Here is a 10,386-nt window from a genome sequence, read left to right as displayed (position 1 = left end):
AAAACCCCTCAAAACATATTCAATGCGTTTAAATAACGAGGTGTCGTTTCTTTCTTATGTTTTGTCTCCTACTTTCAGTTATAATAACATTCGTTTTTGCCATTTGCTATACAATTGGCCTTAATTAGCATTAAGATTTTATTTGATATGCGTTTTCTCAAACCTGGTTGAAATATCACATAAATTATCATAGTTGACTTATTGGAAATATACAGCTATCGCCCTCGCTAAGTTTAACATTTATACAATGTCAGCGAAACAGAAAATATTTATTATGCAAAGACTTACTCTCGAAGCCGATCGTGATATATTTCACTTTGAATTCAAAAGTTCCGACCTAAATGACATCTAATGCATGATAATTGCCATCAACACCAACGAAATACACAAAATATGTGCATTATATATATATATTATATATATATATATATGTGTGTGTGTGTGTGTATGTGTCTGTGTATATGTACATATATATGTGTGATTATATGTATATGTATATATGTAATGTATGTATGTATGTATGTATGTATGTATGTATGTATGTAGTATGTATGTATGTATGTATATATATATATAATATATATATATATATATATATATATCTATATATATATATATATATATATATATATATATATATATATATACAGAGTGCAGTCAATAAACTGTTGCCTAATTTATGCAAAAATAAAAATAACACTGACATCTCATTTTAACAGATATATTTATCAAAATTACATAAAAATATCTTGAAATACTAAAGAGTAAATTTATTCAATAAAATCATCATTGGCTTCAACCACAGCCTCCAGACAACTTCGGAATCTCCTGCAAGTCTTCTGGATGGTCTCCTTGTTTAATTTGGTGAATTATGCCATAATCCTTGCCTTCAGTTCATCTTTACTGTTACAAAGAGATTTGTTGGTCTCTCGCTCAACTGCGATCCACACATAATAAAGTTGCTTGCAGTCAGAGGAGTTAGGTGGCTAGATGTTAGGGGTGATTTGGTCGCAGAGATTGTCTGACAACCATGACTAGGTTCTTCTGCTTGTGTGGCATGGTGCAGAATCCTGTTGCCAGATATAGGGTCTTCCAACAACCACCCTCTTGACCCAGGGCAACACTACCTTCTCCAGGCACTTGATGTAGGCCTCCGAGTTGAGGTTTTGGGCTTTGTGAGAAGACAAACGTAAGCATAACGTTGCCATCATTAGCGATCACTTCAACCACCATAATGCTGAGTGGATGTTCGATTTTTATCACTCTCGGTACATGTTCTCAGATTGATACCCAAACACTCTGAAATGTTCATACTGAAGCTTCTGGGTGCGAATGCCAAGGTGTACAGCATACCGTTTCTGCTAGGGCAGATAACTTGTGATCGTAGGATCACGGTTTATTGAGCGAAAACACATAAAGCTCCACGAGGTTCCGTCAGGGGGTGGTGGTGGTGAACCCTGTTGTATTGTTTCACCACATCTTTCTCTCACTCTTTCCACCTGTTTCTGTTGTAAATGTATTTCAATCAAAGGGCCAACCTTGTCGCACTTTGTGTAACGCTGAATCTCCCCGGGAAATACGTTAAGGGTACACGTATCTGTGGAGTGCTCGGCGACTTACACATTAATTTCACGAGCAGGATCAAGCGGAACCCCCGTCGTCGTAACCGACGGAGTGCCACGATATCTGATGGGCTTTCCGTATTGTCCACGTCTCCCAAATTCCATTCCCAAAGTTTTGTTTGACCTGAACTCGATGCTTTGGTAATAAACACTTACTTTAGACACTGCACATTAGGACTGATCGCAGAACATCAAAATTCCGAAGAATGTTTAACCGCACAGTTACATCTGTTCTCATTTGAAATCTAGTCGTGTGGTGCTTTGCTTTTATGATCGTTGGTCGATAAAATAAGTATTAGTCATGAACCGAAGTCGATTCAATTGCCTTTACCATGCTACAAATGTGTGGCCTTATGCCAATATAAGACGTCATTATTTGTATTAATCAACTTATCATGAATAAAATATATGATTTCTAAGATGTGTTTGATCATATTATATTTCAATGCAAATATCTAACTTTAAGTATTCTCTGTAATCAAAGAAAGATTTCCTCCTGGTTTACTCAAAGGCATCATTTACTAATATTATTCTAAGAAACATTGATTACTGGTTTCCAAAGTTTAGTATCCAAAAAGACAGGATTCTAAATGATTCAACTTTGCGAAGTCATGTCTAACATGTGATGGCTATAATCATAGTAATTAACTAAGTAATCAGGTACTGGGTTCGTCAGATCGTCAAAACTAGACAGTTGTATGATTTCGTGGAGTTCACTAATGAAATATGACGATATTAAAATGTCGTAAATGATATTGCAAAGTCTTTTAACAATGCAAATAAGAAGCAAGTCTCCTGGACACAAAGAGTTGCTATTCAGATTCCAGAATAGATTAGAATACTTTCATTCTCTTTCGTGTTGTTTGGAATCCCTTGGGAGTTTCGTTGACGTCTTTTGACACATACCTTTCAATGACAAAACTGTGGTTTATTCTTAGAGGAATAGCTATTTCCCATCGGCCAGTAAACAGTAATCTAGGCCAGAATGTGTACATTAATGACGGATTAGATGCTAGTGTAACTCGACCTATATTTGGAACTTCAGGTGCAATTAGTTCCAATCGAGAAATTGATAGAACTTTTAGCGTACCACATAGTAGTATTAATAACAACCCAGCTAGTAACACCGTTTTAACACTTAGGTCTAATAGCAGTGTTAACACCAATCTTCTTAATTGTAATTATAACTCAGGCGTTAATAAACGCCTTTGTAAACGTCTTCTAGGATATAAGTGTTCAAGGCAGAGTTTAATTTATCAATGTATGCTAACAGCTGGAGACCTTGATACTATTAAATTGGTTTTATTCTGACCAAATCTTCAAATGTAGGTTAAGTAATCATCGGTTAATGTCTTCACACACACACACCACACACACACACACATAAACACACACACACACCACACACACACACCACACACACACACACACACACACACACACACACACACACACACACACACACACACACACATATATATATGTGGAAGAACGTAGGCTCGAAACGTTAAAGAATTTTTCAATTCCCGAACGTTATACTAATACATCTGTTTGTCTTCTACACCATCTGTCTTCGTCTTTTGTTTTTTTCGTGAATTCTCCCCCCCCTATATATATATATATATATATATACAATAAAAATGGTAAATAATTTTCCTGTGGTTTTTCATGTACCCAACAATTATTTACCGGTAAATTTCGGTATGTAAATACGACAAAATAATTGTCAATATATATATATATATATATATGTGTGTGTGTGTAAAATTAATGTAAGCAGCAGTTTTCAATGTTTCACCAACAAAGAGAATTACAAATGTCACTAAATGTGATAAGTGTTAGGAAATACCTACATTGCTAGAAATAAGAGTTACACCGCTCTAATACTGTAGTTAACGCGCATAAATGAAATCGTATACATTAACAGGGACCATAATCGTCCGAAAAGTGCCGATCGAGAATTCTTAATACTGACGCGTCAGTTTCGGCAATTTTCGTTACCTCATCAGTTAAGACTGCTCGAATGTTTGACTCTTACCGGACTCGCATCGTCATTAGTATTTATGTTTTCATTATCCAAATTATTGGATGACTTAGTAATTCGTTAATGTGTATATATAAAATTAATATAAACAGCAGTTTGTAATGTTTCAAATACTAATGGCGAAGCGAGTCCGGAAAGAACCGAACGTTCGAGCGGTTTTAACTGATGACGCAATGGAAATTGCCGAAACTGACGCATCAGTATTAAAAACTCTCGATCGGCATTTTTCCAACGGTAATTATCCCCGTTAGTGCGTTAACTACAGCATTACAGCGGTTTAGCTATTACTTCTAGCACTGTAGGTATTTCCTAACACCCTAGTATATGTATATGTATGTGTGTGTATATATGTATGTATGTGTATATATACACATATATGTATATATGTATATCTATATATACATATTTATATACACACACATATATATATATATATAATATATATAATATATATATATAATATATATATATATATATATAAATATATATATATACACACATATATATATATACATATATATACATATATATACATATATATATACATACATACACATACATATAGATGGAAGTATGCACACACATATATGAATATATATATATATATATACATAAATGTATATATCTCTCTCTGTGTTATCAAACTCTCTCTTTCTCTGTTTATCTATGTATATTATTAGTTAATTGTCCATAAATCGTAGGAAAAGCGCATTAATATGAAAAATAGAGCGGGAACGCATTAATCATGAATATATTTTATCGTACTAATTATCACTGTTCCCCTCGCTCATGGAAGTTTATTATTCTTTGGCAGCGTCAGCAAATAATTCGTTAAATTCATTAGTCCGGAGTGGTCGTGGCTCAAGAGACAGAACTATGCGGTAACACTAAGTATCCTAACGTCCCCTTAAGCTAACGAATCGAGTGTGGGATAAACACAGTCATCCGGAAGAAGCTGCTTTCCAATGATGAAATACAAAAAGCGATATTCAAATTCACTTTCGAATTTTCCCGAACGTATTATCAATGAATATGTATGGCATCGTTCTGATTCTCACTGTTCGCGAAACGTTTTATTATTCGATTAATTGAGGTTTCCTCCTAATGAAGCAAACACTGATGGTGATCCTACCTCGTAACAATATTTTCTGTTGTTTCTATTTACCCGAGGAATTGTATGATGGTTATAGAAGCTGAGGTGAAGTAATGGAAGTATGGGTGATTTTCTAAGGACGAGCTGCAAAAGTTGACATTTATATAATCTACAAAATGAAATTTGTAGTCGATAATATCTGAAGTTAGTCATGACCACTTATGAATATCACTAGTGGAGGCACGTGGTTAGTGGTAAGGGTGTTGAACTCATGATCGTAAGGTTGTGGTTTCGATTCCTTGACCGGGCGATGTGTTGTGTTCTTGAGCAAAACATTTCATTTCACGTTGCTCCAGTCCACTCAGCTGGCAAAAATGATTAATCCTGCGACGGACCGGCGTCCCGCCCAGGTGGGGGATTTCTACACCATTGAAACTGGGAAACTGGCATGGCTCGAGAAGGAACATTTTTTCTTTTTTTAGGAATATCAGTGCGTAGTATCTTATATACGATATATTTTGAGTAGAAGCTATTGTTACAGTATCTAATCAGCGTACCATGATTCGAGCGCTACTTATGTTCTAAAAGCGAATCCACAAAACTTATTTTAATTTAATCAGTGACTAGCAGTATCGCCCGGTGTTGCTCGGGTTTGTAAGGGAAATAACTATATAAGCATTTTTAGAGATGTAAAGTATAATAGCCATCTCAATATGGCTAACCACAAAGGGGGGGTGTTACTGTAGCTTTTTACGTTCTGAGATTTAATAATAAATTTTTAGAGAGTTACTTCCCTTATATATGCCAAAAATGCATTAAAAATGAGAAAAATTGATGGTAATGTTTTTTTAAAATCGTAGACTCATCGTAGACGCGCGCTAATACCCAGAAGGGCTCGATATGAATCACGACTATAAGATACCCGGTTTTGGTTAAACTGCACCGCAAAATGTGGGAGTAGTTAGGAATCTAAATCGTAGGAGACAGACAGCACACAACCTCTCTTTTATATATAAAGATATCTTTCACTTATTTCGACCGATGTCTCTTTACTTTCCTGCTAGGTCTTTATTGAACTGTCGTTAGAGAAGCAGTAATCACTAAAATCACTTATATTCGCATATGAATTACTAGCAGTATCGCCCGGCGTTGCTCGGGTTGTAAGGGAAATAACTATAAAGCATTTTTAGAGAACTATAGCCAAAACATAGCAAAAAAATGATGGTAAATTTTTTTGAGAGTTAAAAAGGTCGAGTTGCACCCCCTAGACAGTCTGTGGTTTGTGTTTCTGATTCTCGACCCCATGTCGAATTTATCGATTTTTTTCAGAACTGGGGGAACTTTTCAAACTTTTCGCTGCGTTAGTTTTGAATTATGACATTGGGCTATGTGTGTGTCAAGTTTCATCAGAATCGGTTGAAAGCCGTGGTCAGGGTGAGGGTACAATCTAACAGACACACAGACACGCAGACAGACAAACTGCCGTTTATATATAGAGAGATTAATATATCATTGGATGTGAGAGGCGTCAACCAAATCAACCGACCAATTCACATCAGTCACGTGAAAAATACTTTTGGAGAAAAGTTACGCAATCGTAACACAATCTCTTAACTTATTCTCCACCCTCTTATGTATTTAGTACCTTTGTGTCTAAGTAACAAATTAGTACGCGTGTTTTTATGAAACTACACAATACAAAACCTTTATTATGAACGTGAGTTGAAAACTTCTAGGACTGGCGGAGAAAATATTTAAGATAGTAGGAATATCAGATAGAAACCAGACAAAAAAGAATGAGTAAAAATGAAACTTAAAAATAAACTACAACATATTTAGAGAAAACTTTTTTGCAGCAATGCTCTCTGTAATGTTTTATTGTAACTATTTTATTTGTCGTTCCCCACATTCCACAACAACCTTTGTAAAACAATAACCAACGTCATTGCGTATTTTTTTTTATCCTCAACTTTATTGAAGTTCGCAAAAGGATGATTAAGCGACACGTTTATATAGTTTCTTGATAGTATCTTGCAGCCAGTTCTCTTTTATTGGAAGCGAGTGCAATTTCTGTTCAAAATAATTGAAATCATATTTTTTCTAAGAAATTTATTACTATTTCGTGTTTTCTCTCGATATTTTTAATTTTATTATTTTTTTTCTTATTTAGAAAAAAATTTATCAGCATTACCATAACACAATGAGAAAAAAGTTTTATTAGGAATTTATTTTTTGTACATTTTAAAAATTTTATGACAAAAAAAGAAAAAGAAACGAAAAAGGAAAAGGAAATGGAAAAGCAAGCAATACAAGAAACTAAGTCATTCTTGCATTGCAGAAATACAAATAATGCTTAGCTGACTTGACCAAAGAGCAATATTATTATTATTACTACTACAATTACTACTATCACTACTACTACAGCTATTATTATTACTATTATTATTATTATTATTATTATTATTATTATTATTATTTATTATTATTATTATTATTATTATTATTATTATTAGCATAATTATCATTAACATTATTATTATTACTACTATTACTATTATCATTGTTGTTATTGTTATTATTATTATTATTATTATTATTATAATTATTATTGCTGTTGTTGCTGTTGTTGTTGTTGTTTTCGTTGTTGTTGTTATTATTATTAGAAGGACAAGAACGAAAAGAACAATAAGAGAAAAATAGAATTACAAGTTCACTAAAGCAACAACAGATCATTCATCTAAAAACAATATTACAAACAAACAACATAACATAGAAGCAAGCATTTTTTTCTTCTCTCTATATATATATTAGTATTTCAACTTCAATATTATAACACAAGAATATTATTTATGTGACGCATTGAATCTTGAAGAAATTTTAAATCAACTAACTAAAAAATAAAAAAAAGACCATTCCTAAAAATACAAATAAAACTTAACGCATCACAGAGGATTTATTTTATTCTATTGAAGTTTCTAGCCTTTTTCTTTAAATAAACATTTTTTGGGTTAAATTTAATATGAAACCGATTCCTTACAGAAAGTGTCAACAATGCAGTAAATATTGCTGTTACTTCTACTGGTACGTTGCAGCTCTTGTTGCTGGTGATGATGATGATGATGATGATGATGATGATGAATACGATGATGATGATAAGGAGGAGGGTAATAATGATGATCATGATGGGGGTTGTAATGATGAGAATGAGGAAGATGGTATAATTAGAAACGGTAGAATATTGGAATGAACATCAGCTCCCAATTATTATTAAATCTTAGGACATCAAAACTGTTTCAGATATGAAACTGAAACATAAGGGGGGGGGGCTGGAAAAGAAAAGAAAAGAAAAGAAAAGAGAAGAAAAGAAAAGAGAAACAGTAGCAGAGTAGTTTTTTTTCATTCTGATCGGCAGCAAGCAACTGTCTGTAAATTCATTGACAATTCAATATCTGGCCATAGAACTGGCTCCAACGGCGAACAGAAACATGAAGTGAAGCGTAAGATTGTATATATATATATATACATATGCATGCATACATACATACATCCATGTATACATGCATCATTCATGCATCCATGCATACATACATACACATACATGTGTATAGATATATAAATGTATACATTCTTCAGGAATAGTCTGCGATAGATTATGAAAAAGATTAGGTATACACACCCTCATACACACAGGCACACACACACACACCTAGATACCTACATACACACACTCATATATGTATATACTTACGCATCTGTCTGTCTGTCTATCTATCTATCTATCTATCACACACTCTATCTATCTACCGATATATATATAATATATATATATAATATAATATATTATATATATATACATATATACACACGGTATACGTACATACATACACACACACACATACATACATACACACACACATACATACATACATACTTACATACATACATACAAACATACATACATACAAACATACATACATACAAACATACATACATACATACACACACACATACATACACACACACATACATACATACATACTTACATACATACATACATACATACATATATTCATACATACATACATTACATACATACATACATACATACATACATACATTACATACATACATACATACATACATATATTCATACATACATACATACAAACATACATACATACAAACATACATACATACAAACATACATACATACATACATACAAACATACATACACACACACATACATTCATACATACATACATACATACATATATTCATACATAACATACATACATACATACATACATACATACATACATACATACATACATACATACATACATACATACATACGTATGTATATATATATTTAATACAATAGTACGATACTACTTACCTACCTTTTATGTCATCTAGAATGTATAGAACGAAATCGTAGACGTATTCTGCCAGAGAAAAATGTATACTATTTATATTGGTAAGACTAATAAAAAAAAATATTGTAAATTATGCATCGCATATACGAGTGGATACCCAAAAGAAACCGGATTTTTGCAATATTATTTTATTGACTTAGTTTTACAGTTCTATATTTAAGAGATGAGGAATTGTGTATATTATTTACATTTGACGGATATTTGTTCTCATCTTGTTTGTTGTTAACACAACGTTTCGGCTGATGTACCCTTCAGCCTTCATCAGGTGTCTTGGGGAAAATTCGAACCTGCGTTCTCATTCTATTTTTCGATATTCTTCTTCTTCTTCTTCTTCTTCTTCTTCTTCTTCTTCTTCTTCTTCTTCTTCTTCTTCTTCTTCTTCTTCTTCTTCTTCTTCTTCTCATCTTCTTCTTCTTCTTCTTCTTCTTCTTCTTATTATTATTATTATTCATGTCCATTCCTAAAGCATGAAAACCACTCTGAAACTTGCGTTTTGCTCATAGCAGCGTCCTTGTAAGCTGTCTGAAGCATGACAACTGTTTCGGTCGATTTTTTCCCCAGTAGAAAACAGAATTTCGCGGAAGCATGCTGTTCCTTAGTTTCAGTTATCGGAAAAATCGACGAACAGAGGAGACGCACTGCAAAACAAAAACACACCACATAGCTGTACGACTTCACTCGACGACGCTGTTCGGCAGACTGATGCCTGGAGGTCGCACTAAGTGGCTTCTAGCTGTGGAAGCCTGAACTACAACGCGTTTGTCAAACAGAAAACGTTTTCTGTTACTTTTGGGTACCTCCTCTAATATATATACGCATACATATACCTTGTTTTATCTGCTGGGTGTTTTTTTTTTGCCGTGTTTTAGATTACAGCCATTATCGTGTCCAATAGTCTATATCAAGCATATCGACAGCAGCAATTATTTTCAGTCTGTCACATATTTTGTCAATATGTATTTGTCCACGTCTGTGTTACGGTATGGACATCAATGGTTTTAAATTGTATAAGGCTAAACAGACACAAACTCTCTCACACACACGTGTACGATGGATTTTCAGACTGCACCCGTTCCCGAAATTTCTCTCTAAGCTTGAAGTATCGGGAGGCCACAGTAGAAGAAACTATGATACACAGTTGGACTAAACTCAATAACATATGATTGTGAAGCTACCATTTTAACCGTACA

At 33.6% G+C, this 10,386-nt stretch overlaps 1 long non-coding RNA gene across 1 annotated transcript in view; it reads right to left on the bottom strand.

Annotated features, from left to right (window-relative positions):
* Positions 1–6,684: 6,684 nt before the first annotated feature.
* The window catches only part of LOC118765511, a 55,472-nt gene continuing 51,770 nt past the window's right edge, over positions 6,685–10,386 (bottom strand). The window contains exon 3 of the long non-coding RNA XR_005001373.1: positions 6,685–6,829. This is a non-coding gene — a long non-coding RNA (uncharacterized LOC118765511). The remainder of the gene's footprint in view (positions 6,830–10,386) is intronic.

The sequence above is a fragment of the Octopus sinensis genome, linkage group LG12 (genome assembly GCF_006345805.1).
Source record: "Octopus sinensis linkage group LG12, ASM634580v1, whole genome shotgun sequence".
In the NCBI taxonomy this organism is placed as follows: Eukaryota; Metazoa; Mollusca; class Cephalopoda; order Octopoda; family Octopodidae; genus Octopus; species Octopus sinensis.
The sequence above is the reverse complement of the archived record's forward strand: the minus strand, read 5'-3'. Positions and strand labels throughout refer to the sequence as shown.